General features: G+C 36.9%; 1 protein-coding gene across 6 annotated transcripts in view; it reads left to right on the forward strand.

Moving 5' to 3' along the window:
- Lin52 (lin-52 DREAM MuvB core complex component) overlaps positions 1–12163 on the forward strand; it is a 116808-nt gene that overhangs the window by 32250 nt on the left and 72395 nt on the right. The window lies entirely within an intron of this gene.

The raw sequence follows: 12163 nt of genomic DNA on the forward strand, positions 1-12163 counted from the left end.
CCCCCCGCTAAAAAAAATTAAAAATTTTAAGACGCAGTATTTAATTCAAATGTTTCTTGTATGCCTTCAGGGTACTGTGCTAGGCAACAAACACAAGTAAATAATACTTGTAGATTAGGCATTACTCAAATAATCCTTTGCTGATAAGTTGTTCTAAAAAAAATGTGGGGTGGGTTACAGCAATGGATCTCCTGAGAGAGAGAGAGAGAGAGAGATATTTAGGTATGAAGAATGAGTGAGAGTTAGAGTTAACTGGCTGGAAGGAAGGAAGATGAGTTTTAAGGTGGGAGTAGCAAAGTCTGTAGTGGAAAGGAGCATAGTGCCTTTGAAGAACTGAAAGAAGACAAATATTATGGGACTCAGACAATGAGTGAACTAGACAAAGTTTAGACAAATCATGTGCACCGTCTCAGGTGCATGAAGGATTTTGGACATTATCATAAAAGCCCTAGGAAATTGCTGAAGAGCTTTAAAAACAAATAAAATTCAGTTCCTGGTCATTTAAAAAATGGTTTGAAGAAAGGCAGGAGAGGAACTAGGGTGACAAAGTAGAATGTCATTGCAAAAGCCAAGACTATGATGCCTAAGACTAAGGTATTGGTAGTGAACATGGAGAAAAGTAGTTAATTTGAAAATGTCTTAGGACAAAGGATGAGTCTTGGTGGATTGACTGTGGGAGATGAGAGAGAGGAGAGATTATCAAGGATGACTCCTAAATTTCTATTTTGAGCATATTAGTGGTATGGAGAACAATGGAGAAACTTCTGGTTTTGTCCAAGATGGATCATCAGAGGTTAGATTCACCTTCCCAACTGAGACAGTTTTTTTAAGTGACAAAATATATGAAACAGTGGTTTTTAGAATGCTGGACATCAAGCAGCAAAGGACAGTGATTCCTGAGAGGAAATAAATGAGGCGATCCCTTTGATTGCCTCTGCTAACTGCTTTGAGAATTTCCAGGTTGTGGTGCAGAAAAGGGGACTCTAGGCAGAGACCACTGACTTCCTGAGTTGAAGAGTGTGATCCAAGTTTGGAGTGACTGAGGCAACTCAAGTTCACAGGATAGAGAACCAGACAGAAGAGAGCTTCACAGAGAGAGAAGAGAGATCTGTGGTCTACAGAGGGTTATCCTGGAGTTAGGTTAGAACTCATCTGCACATTCATGTGAGGAAGCTACTGAAAGTGAAGAAAGAATCATCTGAAAGCATTAGAGGGAACAAGGTCTGGGACCACAGGGCCACTAATAGTTCTACTCCCACCTGCCTGACTGGAATAAACCTCATGATCTGTATGATATTGGGGAAAGGACTCAGAAGAGTCTTGCCTCAGTAGTGGTGAATACATTTGTCAAAACTTACAAACTGAGCAATTCAAATATGTGCAGTTTATCATATATGAAGTATACCTCAGCAAAACTCTTAAGAAAAACAATGGAGAAGGAACAGGTTTGTAAGTTTGATTTTCAACATGGGATTTGGCTTTGGATGTTAATTGGAGACATTGTGTAGGCAGCTGAACTGAACGTATGAACAAGTGAGGTAGATTTAGTGGTGTGGTGGAGACAGTTTGAAGTGGAGTGAGGAATGAGTGGAAGGTAGGATATGGAAATGTAGATAATTCAGAGTTTGACTCTTAAGAGGGAGAGAGTGGTAGCTAGAGGAAGAAGTGAAGTCAGAGTGTATCTTTTACTTTAGGACAGTATCCTTACAAATGTTTAAGTTCCAATGACAATGACTGAAGACACAGAAAGGATCGAATACAAGTTTCTTTTTTTTAAAAAATATTTTTATTAGTTGTTGTTGGACCTTTATTTATTTTTATGTGTTACTGAGAATCGAATCCAGTGCCTCACACATTGTAGGCAAGCACTCCACCACTGAGCCCCAGCCCCAGCCCCATACAAGTTTCTTGAGAGGGTTTAAAGGGTTGGGACTTAGAGCACAGGTACAGTGGCCTTCGATTAGAAGAGAAAGAACTACTTGATGACTTTGTCATAACAAGGGAAATGAGAGCAAATGAAGATCCAGGTTTGTGAGTTGGTGGGAAGATAAGGGTGAAAAGAGCCAATATATTGGATCACAGACCTTCCTTTTCTGTATTTTTCTAACTAAAATTACATGAACATTATTAGGAAATGAAGAAATTCATTTAACATGTAGAATGGCGACCAACAATTTCAACATAATTTAAAAATTATGTTTTTTATTCTTAAGTACTTGTTTTCCTATCTAGGGTATCTTGCAACAAATAACCAGCTCCAATCTCATCACCCATCATTCAGATATCATGCTTGTGCTTTTCCTGGGTTTTAGGAATCTTGAGTAAACACCCCAGTGTCAGAATTCCTAAATGCTGTGATATTGCTAATTGAGATTTAAAGGATAACTGCAAATAAATTCAGTGGTATTTAAGTGAGTTTTTTTTATACATACAGTTTCCGGGGCTGGGGTTGTGGCTCAGTAGTTGAGTTCTTGCCTCGCATGCATGTGACACTGGAATCGATCCTCAGCACCACATAAAAATATCTTTAGTTAAAGATATTATGTCCATTTACAATGAAAAAAAATTTGTTTTAAAATAGTTTCCTGTTCTTAAAATTCTCAGTTTGTGTTAAAGACTATAAGAACAAGAGATATTCAGTTTATCTAATTGATAAGAATTGTTAGAATCATAGAATCTTTTTTAGAGTATGTATTTTTTAAAGTTAACTATGAGCTTTTTGCCATTATAAAGCAATATATATTTATTGTAGAAAATACAAAGAAAGCAAAAAATCATCTAAATTTATATCATCCCAAAATAGTTGTTATTTTGGTGAACACCCCTACAAATCTTTCTTTTTTTTTTTTTTTTGTGCTGCTAGGGATTGAACCCAGGACCTTGCACATGCGAGACAAGCATTCTGCCACTGAGCTATACATTCCCAGGTCCTAAACATTTCTTTTAACAGATATTATACACAATATTTATATATGTTTGCATATATGTATATATAAATTTTTTGATTCATGCCATTGGGCTATTTCTGTTCTACACTCCTGAACTTGGGATTGAACCCAGGGGTGCTGTACCACTGAGCTGCATCCCCAGTCCTTTTTTTTTTTTTTTTTTTGAGACAGAGTCTTGCTAAGTTGCTCAGTGTCTAAGTTGACTGCTTCAACCTCCCAGCAGTTTGACAATCTAAGGCAGGAGGATGGCAAATTCAGTGCCAACCTTGGCCAGACCAGGTATCAAAATAAAAAATGAAAAGTGCTGGGAATGTATTTCAGTGGTAGAGCACCCCTGGATTCAGTCCCAAGTATCCCCCGCTTCCACGCCACACACACATACACAAATTGTATATATATTACTGAAGTGACCTTCAGAAAGACTGATCCAAATTATCTATCAAAAAACAGAACATGAAAGTGTTTGGATTCCTATATTTTAGCCAACCTTGGATTTTTTTTTTTTTTTAACCTTGGATATTTTCAACTTTTTAACACATGCCCATTTTATAGATGAAAATTTTTTTCAGATTTGTTATATGCATTTCTTTGGTTACTAAATGAAGTAATGTTTACCAGCCACTCAGTTTTTCTTCTTTTACAAATTTTTTTGTCCGGTTATTTCTGTTGATTCTCTTTCCACCATTTAAAGAAGAGGAAACCATCCATTAATTTAGTCATAGTATGTTAGAGCTGGAAGGAAATGTTAGACATCATTGATTCCCACCCCTCTGATATTACAGATACAGAAACAGAGGTTTAACAATCTTAGGAAACTTGCCAGAGGATAAAGCTCATTAATAGCAGAACCAAGAATCTGAATCATGCTTCATGAGATCATGAAGCAGGAAAGGCAAATAACATTTATGAGCCTGTTATGTTTCTTACATGTGTTTCTCATTTAAGATTCAGAGCTAATCTTGTATTATTCTTATTTGGACAGATAAGGTAACTGAGGTTCAGTGATTTTACCAGTCAGATATTTAGCTATTTGTAAAACTAGGTCTAGAATCCCAGTCTTCTGGGAACAGGGAATGTGTCTCTTGGCTTCACTCAAATACTAATTTGATAAAATATGATTTGCCTCTTAGAGTTGGTAAATAAAACTCTGCTACTGTTCAGTAGCTCCTGTTGATATTAGACACCAATCTAATACTTATGAATTAAAAGAACATTTCATTATACACAAAAGCAGATCAGAGACCATATCTTATGCTTATCAAGTGACTAGAATTGAGATCCATGTACTATAGATGACCTAAATATTTTATGGTAGTGATTGTCTAGGTTGAAACTCTTAACGTTTCCTTAGAACTATTTTTATCCCATAGAGAATAAAATCTTAATATATAAAATGAGAATGACATTTGGGTTCTCTGAAGTGTAAAATAGATCTCAAATCATCAAGGGGTCAAATAAAATCGAAACCATGTCAATTGTATTCTTCATATCTAAAACAGCCTTCATTTTATGACAGGGCTCAAAATTTCAAAATCATTTTAGAGCTAATTTGGTTGAAGCTTCATCTCATAGAGATGCACAGAGATTAGTATTGACTTTTTTATACCTTTGTTGACACTCTTGGTTTGGTTCAGTTATGTAGAAGTTAGTTGCTAAAATCTATGTTCTGCGTTCCAGAGAGATCTTGTAAGTGAGTGGGTTGATGTTTTTTAAACCTGCTAGTTGAATCTAAATGAGAAGATGAAGAGAGTGCCTATGATAGAATCTTTCTTGTTTTCTTTCACATAGGATTTTCTATTCCTTGTGGAATAAAGGGACCAAAATTAGCAGCCCACTTTCTAGTCTTCAGTTGTAGGGATCTCTTGAACCTTATTATTTGAGAAATAGGCATTAATTCTTATCTTTGGTATTTTTCTGATTTACTTTCTTGTCACAAGAGTTGCACATTAATTAACACAGTAATCAGAGCATGCAGAGATGGTTGCATAACCTTGTGAGACATTAACTCAGTCCACTATTGAAAACCAAGTATCACCAGAAGTAATTCTTATTCTAGTATCAAACATAACAATCCTTTAAAATCTCCTTTGGAATGTTGAAAAGAGATCAAATGAAACCTTCAGAATGGTTATTTATTGGGGAACAAGAAACCTCCAATTTCATTCACCCATTGTAGCTCTACTTTCTCATTTTAATGTTCAGTCCACAGTGCCGATGGTAAAAGATGTCCTGTTCCTACAGAAATGGCAGTAGAAGAGGGGACATCACCTTTCCATTTATTGCTTGTTGCAATTTGGCCTGTTTACAGACAGAATTGCTCTGAGACTGCTTCTAGTGGAGAGCAGGGGAAGTCAAGTTAGCAGCAAGAAATCAGCATTTACACATGACCCATGAATTGGCTAATTTTTAACATGCAGTTGGTTAAGAAATGATTACAGCCTGAGGAGTCATGACCTCAACTTTTCATCAGCTCCATTGGATTGTACCTCAGTTTGGAAATGAAGGAGGTATACGGGAAGTTTTAATTGTACCTGTGTGATTTATCCCTAGTCAGCTCTTTAATTTCTTCTGGCTGTCTGAGGTTTCCGACATGCTGTAAATTTCCCCAACTTTTTCATTATCTGCAATTTCTTTATGACTCGTGAATCGGAGTGGAGAGAGAGTGTGGATTTACAGCAGAGATAAACATGTCCATAAAGTCTGTATCTGTGTCAGTAATTGTACTGCTGTCAGTGACTGTCCTGTTTTACAGGCCTCTCTTGGGAAAGGTACAGGCTTCGATACCAGCAGCACTGAAGTGCTTGCTTTGATTTGCATTAGCTTGCTAGGCTAGGAGATTAGGTAGGAATAGTGGGTTAGGAATTGATACTGGACCTTGGCCTCTCGTTTGTTTGAGGTCATGTGACTTCCTTAAGGATTATTGTGTTGAAAATAGGGCATGGATAAGCAGTGTTCATTTTCTAAATGAAAATGCAACTTATATCATTAAATTAGATATGAAGTTAGAAACATTTTCTAATTTCATTTTATACAATGCCTTTTTAAGATAACTTTCTTTTCCTATCGCTGTTGATATCTAAACTTGGGTCTTCCCCTCCCTCATTTCCCTTCTCTTAGAATTAAAACACAAGATTTGTCTTTCAAAACATTCATTCCTCCTCAAAAATGGAGTCAGCTAATCTTAAAATGATGACTGCATCTGCCCCATCTTAATTCTCAACTCTTATTGGCTCTTTCTTGACTGCTTCAAGTAGTGTACTGGCAGTCATTTATCATGAGAAAGGCAGTGTTAGGCAGCTTTTTTTTTTTTTTTTTTTTTTTTTTTTGGTGATACTGGGGATTTAACCCAGGGCTTTGTGCATGCTAGGAGAGCACTCTTCCAACTGAGCTATATCCCCAGCCCCCTAGAAATTCTTAATACACCTATCTTCAAAAGGCCCAATAGGGCTGGACACGGTGATGCAGGCCTGGAATCCCACTGGAAGTTAAGAGAAGCCCCTTTTAAATCGGTGGTAAACACAAATATTTTGCTTCTGGTATGTTGGATATTCAAACAGATCCCTCAAGGGTCAAAACTGTCCTTGCATTTGCTGAATCTTCTATGAGGTAGTTTTTAAAAGATAGTAAGGTAGCAGTATAAAGAGCAGATAAAATATGTAGTAAATCTCAATCTTTAGTCAGCCTGAAAGTCTAAATAATGTGGAAAGTTAATCTGGTTAATTTCTACACACCCTCACTTTCTTTCTTCATGTTGTCTCTTTTGACCTCAATTAATCATGGCCATCTTTCCACCAGTAGGTGGGAGTGGGAAGGATAAAGGTAATAGAAAATTGGTTGGCTTCTTTCCAGAAGCTGTGGTGAAAGTGTATTTAGAAAAAAGTGTAGCCAAAATGATATCTAGGGTTTAAATTTTTTTATCTCTCTTATGGCATGAGTAGATTTCTTCTTCCTCAACAGTTTGTAAACTACCTTGTTTGGGTGAGAAGAATAATATACTCAGTCCTCGTCAGTCACTTCTTGACCTGCTTTAGAAAAATAGGCCCTTTTCTTTCCTTCATACCAACAGTGTTCTTGGTGTGAGCTCATGAAATTACATTGTTCCCCAGTTCTAGTTTTAGAAAACTTCTCTATGACTTAACAATGTCCCATGTAATACCTAAAAACATATAAAACCACAAGTTATCCTCTTAACTTGGTGCAGGAACTCCTTGTTTTGTTCTGTGAACTAAAAAGATAATTGTTTTTCTTAGTGAATGCACATATTGGAGGTATGTGACATCCATTTTGATGCAGACCTTTATTTTTTCTTTGATCATTTATCAGTTTTATGCAGTCTGATTATAAGCAAAGAAAGTTGGACCAAGTTAAGGAGTTTCACTTATGTCTGTTCAGTCAAAAGAACAGTTTAACCATGGAAATAAGCTTTCTAATTGCTCACGTTGAAAAGCTTGTTATTACGAAGAATATCTCCCCCCCCCCGCCAAATAGTTTGATAGATGGGTAAAGTGTAGTATTCTAGGCTCCCAGAGGAAGCATTTTTCCCCTGGTTGGAGAGAAAATAGTTTATGGTTGTCTGCTTCTGTGCCTGCTGCTGTCAGCTGTCAAGTTCAGGAAAAACAAGGATTTAATTAGCCACAGTCTCATGGTGTTAGAGGAAAATGTCATTAAAAAAGAGCAACACAATAAAAGATTATTTGAGTACTAATTGGTGTACCTGCTAATCTTTGAACTGGCTCTATAGCCGTACTTGATAACTTTGTATAAAAGGTTTAACAAATAGAGGTGCTGGAGAAGGATTCAGTCAGGTGACTCCAGATCTAAGGAGAACAGGCAGCCTCTTCCTGCCTTAGTTAATCAGGCGGAGAATGGAATCCAAGAGTAGCCAGGCTTGAAACTAGAGTAAGGGCTGCCGTATTGATCTGCTCACTACTTGTAGAAGGGATGATTCTTGGGTGAAAAATCCTCATGTGGTACTTTTCTCTTTAAGATTCCAGACTTTTGGGAGCTGATTTATAAAAGGCATTTCAGATTATCAAGTAAATGAATGAATATCAATGCTATAGATAGATCAGGAAAGAATCCCCTCTTTGTACTTTAAGAAATGCTGTCTAATCTTCTTTTTCCTCCAACAGTTTATTATGAAAAATCTTAAATACCAGTGTACTCCCTGTCTCTGCTGCCATGTGTGCGTGGGAACGGGTTTTTCCCTTCCTAACCATTTGGATGTAAATTTCAAATAGCATAGCACTTTATCCCTGAATACTTCAGCCCACATCGCCTAAGAATAAACAGTTTGCTATATAATAATAACATTAGCATGTTCAAGAAAAATCAACAGAACTTTGAAAATATCTAATATTCTTCCACATTAAGACTTCCTCAATTATTCTAAAAATCTAGGCTTTTTGTTAAATATTCAATCAAGGTCTAGGCATTGTAAATGCTGTTACATTTTGTAGGAGAACATTTAGTACCAAATTCTGTGTACTAACTCTTATAATAAGTATTTGCCACTTTTTTCCTACAGCGAACATATATTTACTCCAATGGCTATCATTTTCCTCCAGAATATTGAGCTTTAGATTCTCCCTGTACAACAAGCCTGCTTTGTCATAGCTCCTTTATTTCTGGTATTATCCCTTACTTCCAGCTGAATTAGTTGCAGAATTGATCTTTTCTCCAATATCATCTCCATTCCACAGTCAAAGTAGTATTTCTGAAACACAAATTGACATGTGACCTCATTCACTTCACCTTAAAATCCATCAATGGCTTCCTATTGTTCTTAGAATAAAGTCAAAACCTTTAATTTGGGCTTCAGCTCTGTCTGATCTGGCCTTTCTCACATAATGGCCATCTCATCTCATGTTTTTTTTCTGAGCATGTGTTCTGAGCAAGCTCCTGTAGAGGAAAAAGTTAGATCAAGAATTATGGAAACACTTCTTGGAAGAGTTGAAACTTGAAGTAGGACTCGATGGCTAGTATATGCATATGGAAGGAATGAAGACACTTCAGACTGGGAAGCAATTTTTGAGTAAAGTGTGGTTAGGATAGTGAGGAGGGGCTAGATTATGGAAAGCCTGAAGAACCTGTCTGAGGAAGCATTTTCTAAGAGAATATTGAAGAGTGTGTTGATGTGTTCCAGAGACTGGTAGGGGGTTGCCTCACTCAGTTCAAGAGTACAGTAACTGCTTGAACTGGATAGGAATGAGTGAATGCAGAGGAGGGGACCTTTAGAGAGGCTTTTGGGAGAAAAGATAGGTAAGAAATCATAACAAACTAGAGAAACAAAAGAATCAAAATAATGTCAAGGAAAAGTCTTTAAGCCTATGTGGTTAGGAGAATACAGTTTAGGGTAATACTGGGAGTATGTTATAAAACTTCAGTTTTGTTTGTTAAGGTGTTAAAGCATCTTTGAAATAAATACTGTCTGGGTCATAGACCAAATGATTTTGGGTATCAAGTCCAATAGTTAGAATAATGTACAACTACAAATCCAAAACCACTGTGGCTCACACAGGTAGATATTCTTTCTTTTTTCTTTTTTCTCTTTTTTCCCCCACAAGAAGACAGGCTGGAGATAGACAGACCTAGGCAGGTGGGGCAGCTCCATAGGGTCATCAAGAATTAAGGTCTATCTTTCTATTCATTCCTCTTTCTTAGTACATGGCTTCTGTCCTAAAGAGTACTTCATGGGTGCTAGAGTTCAAGCCATTATGTCTGAGCTGTAGACCAGAATGTGGGATGGGAAGAGGGTAAAAAGGGGTTCCACATAGCTGGTTCTTGTTCCATTAAACATCCTTCCTGTAAGTCCCACAGAACTTAGTCTCCTAGCTTCACATAGCTACCAAACAATGTAATCTTGTTTTGGGCTGTAATTTTACTGACTAAAAATTGGGAGTTTTTATTCATAAGGAGGAAGGGAAGAATGATGTTAGAAAGGCAGCTGTGGTGCTGAGGATTGAACCCAGTGTCTCACAAGTTGCTCCAGCATTGAACCATAACCCCAGTCTCCTTTTTAATCTTTTTAGGGACCAAGCCACTCCAGAAATGTTCAGCTTTTAAAATCGCTAGTAGAATCTGCCTTATATATTTCTGGTATGGAGAAGAGAGAGAGTAGGTTTTTGATTTCTGTGTATTTGCCAAACAGATTTTAAGGTTTAAAAAGAAAAGATTAAATAATATTTTCTTTCATGCAGCTAGCATGGACTAGTGAATCCGATGGGTTTTTATTTTTACTTTGTTTCACATAATGTTTGTTATAATAGGCTATTAGTATTGTTGAATGAATGATCAAATTATTTCCGAAGGCCTCCCTGTAAAATGGTAGGCTTGGGTAGAAATTTAGAAATTAAGGTAGCTTTCACCATTTAACATAATAAAATGCGCTTTATAACTAGCAAAAGCTATAGTTGTTTTTATAGCACTATCTGATGTACATAATATTAATATAATTAAATATTGTATTATGTAATTAACATAATGCAAAGCTGTTTTTATAATAGATTTTTTAAAAATTGGCAATAACACTAAGTCCTAAGAACACTTTTCAGCAAAATGCATGAAAATAGGTAGCTTTGTTTCAAAGTGTTGCTTTAAAAACCTTAGCTGAAATGCCAAATCCATTAAGTTTATGCTGCTTACAATGGTAAATATCAGCATTTTTTTACTTTTAGTCTTTAAAGGCGACTCTTTGCCCTCTTTGTAGCACTTCGCTGCAGAATGTGCATGATTTTGCCCTACTTATGGTCACTGGATTCTCATCCTCCCAATAGGATCAATATTAAGCCAGCCTTCTTTACCTCCTCGATCCATATTAAACCTGTCTTGGAAAGAGTCCGTTTATTGGATAATATAGCTACACCGGGGCTCTATGACAATATCTTTTGCTGCCTCATTAACTCTCGAGCATTAGAACAAGATAAAAATGCACTAAAGCCTCTTATCTGATGTCTGGTGTAACCTGCTGAAAGCAGGAGTGCCATTAGTTTATGTTAGAAATCAAATGGTCCTCTCTGGTGCAGAAAGTACTGATTAAACCTGAAGAGTCCCTGGAGGATTCTACAGCTGTCAGAGGGGTGGTGGCTGTCCCTCACGAAAAGGGAAATCTGGGCCAGAGGTCCCAGTGGGGCGGTGCTTTAAGAACTCGCACGTGGCTGCCCCAGCTGTTCTGCTTTGCCTAATGAATTGTTTTACAAGAAGAGGCCGGGTATTATCATCACAAGCTGCCATCCTGAGGGACTAGAGCAGGCCAAATAATAAGTAATGTTAGTGATGGTAATTGAAATGTGATGGCTCTCTTGAGATCTTTACAGCTCTAGAGCTGGTTGGCACTTGTGGATTGTCTTGTCCTAAGAAGGCCCTATTTTGAAGTGTGCCCCCCCCCCCCACTTTTCTTCTTCTTCTAGTTTCATAATACTATTGTGTGAATTTTCTCTCTCTTGCCCACTGTGGAAACTCATTAACCAAAACAGTCTTTGGAATGTTATAATGGCTTTAAATACAAAGGAATCATTGACTTTTTCATTTAAATTATCAATACTGCATCAGCAAAAGGCCACAACTTGATCTTTTGAGAGGAGTCACTGCAGAGATCCCTCTAGGTTTTTAAAGGAATATTTTAAACTTATACAAGTAATATAAGTTCTTGATATAAAAAAAATTAAATAGCAGGAAAGGGTATAAGGTGAAAAGTAAAAAGCCTTGTATGCTTGGTTTACCAGAGGTGACTACCACCATTCGTTTCTCCCTGAATACTTCCAGACATTTTCTGTACATAGTCAGGTTTATATTTGTTATCACTCATGGATGAGATCATAATCTGCATACTGTTTTGTGATTTTTTTATACCCCATACTATGTCTTAGGTATCTTTTCATTGTTCCCCATTTTTTAATTTAACTTTTTTTTTTTTTTAATGGTACTGCGGATTGAACCCAGGGCCTAACACATTCTAGGCAAGCATCTACCATTGAGCCATATCCCCAGTCCTCATTGTTCCCCATTTGCTGCATAGAATTTTATTGTACAAATATACCAATTCCAGACTCTTAGTAGATAATTTGACTTGGACTGCATAAGTGAATGCATATTGTCCCAACTGATTGCGTTCACTGATTTGTGTTCCATGGTTCAACTTCTGATTTCACACAAAATGATTTTCCTTTCTTCAGGAGTAAATAGGAAATGCTGAAGGTAAAACTTGGGGGCATGAT

The sequence above is a fragment of the Marmota marmota genome, unplaced genomic scaffold (assembly GCF_001458135.2).
Source record: "Marmota marmota marmota unplaced genomic scaffold, marMar, whole genome shotgun sequence".
Lineage (NCBI taxonomy): Eukaryota > Metazoa > Chordata > Mammalia > Rodentia > Sciuridae > Marmota > Marmota marmota.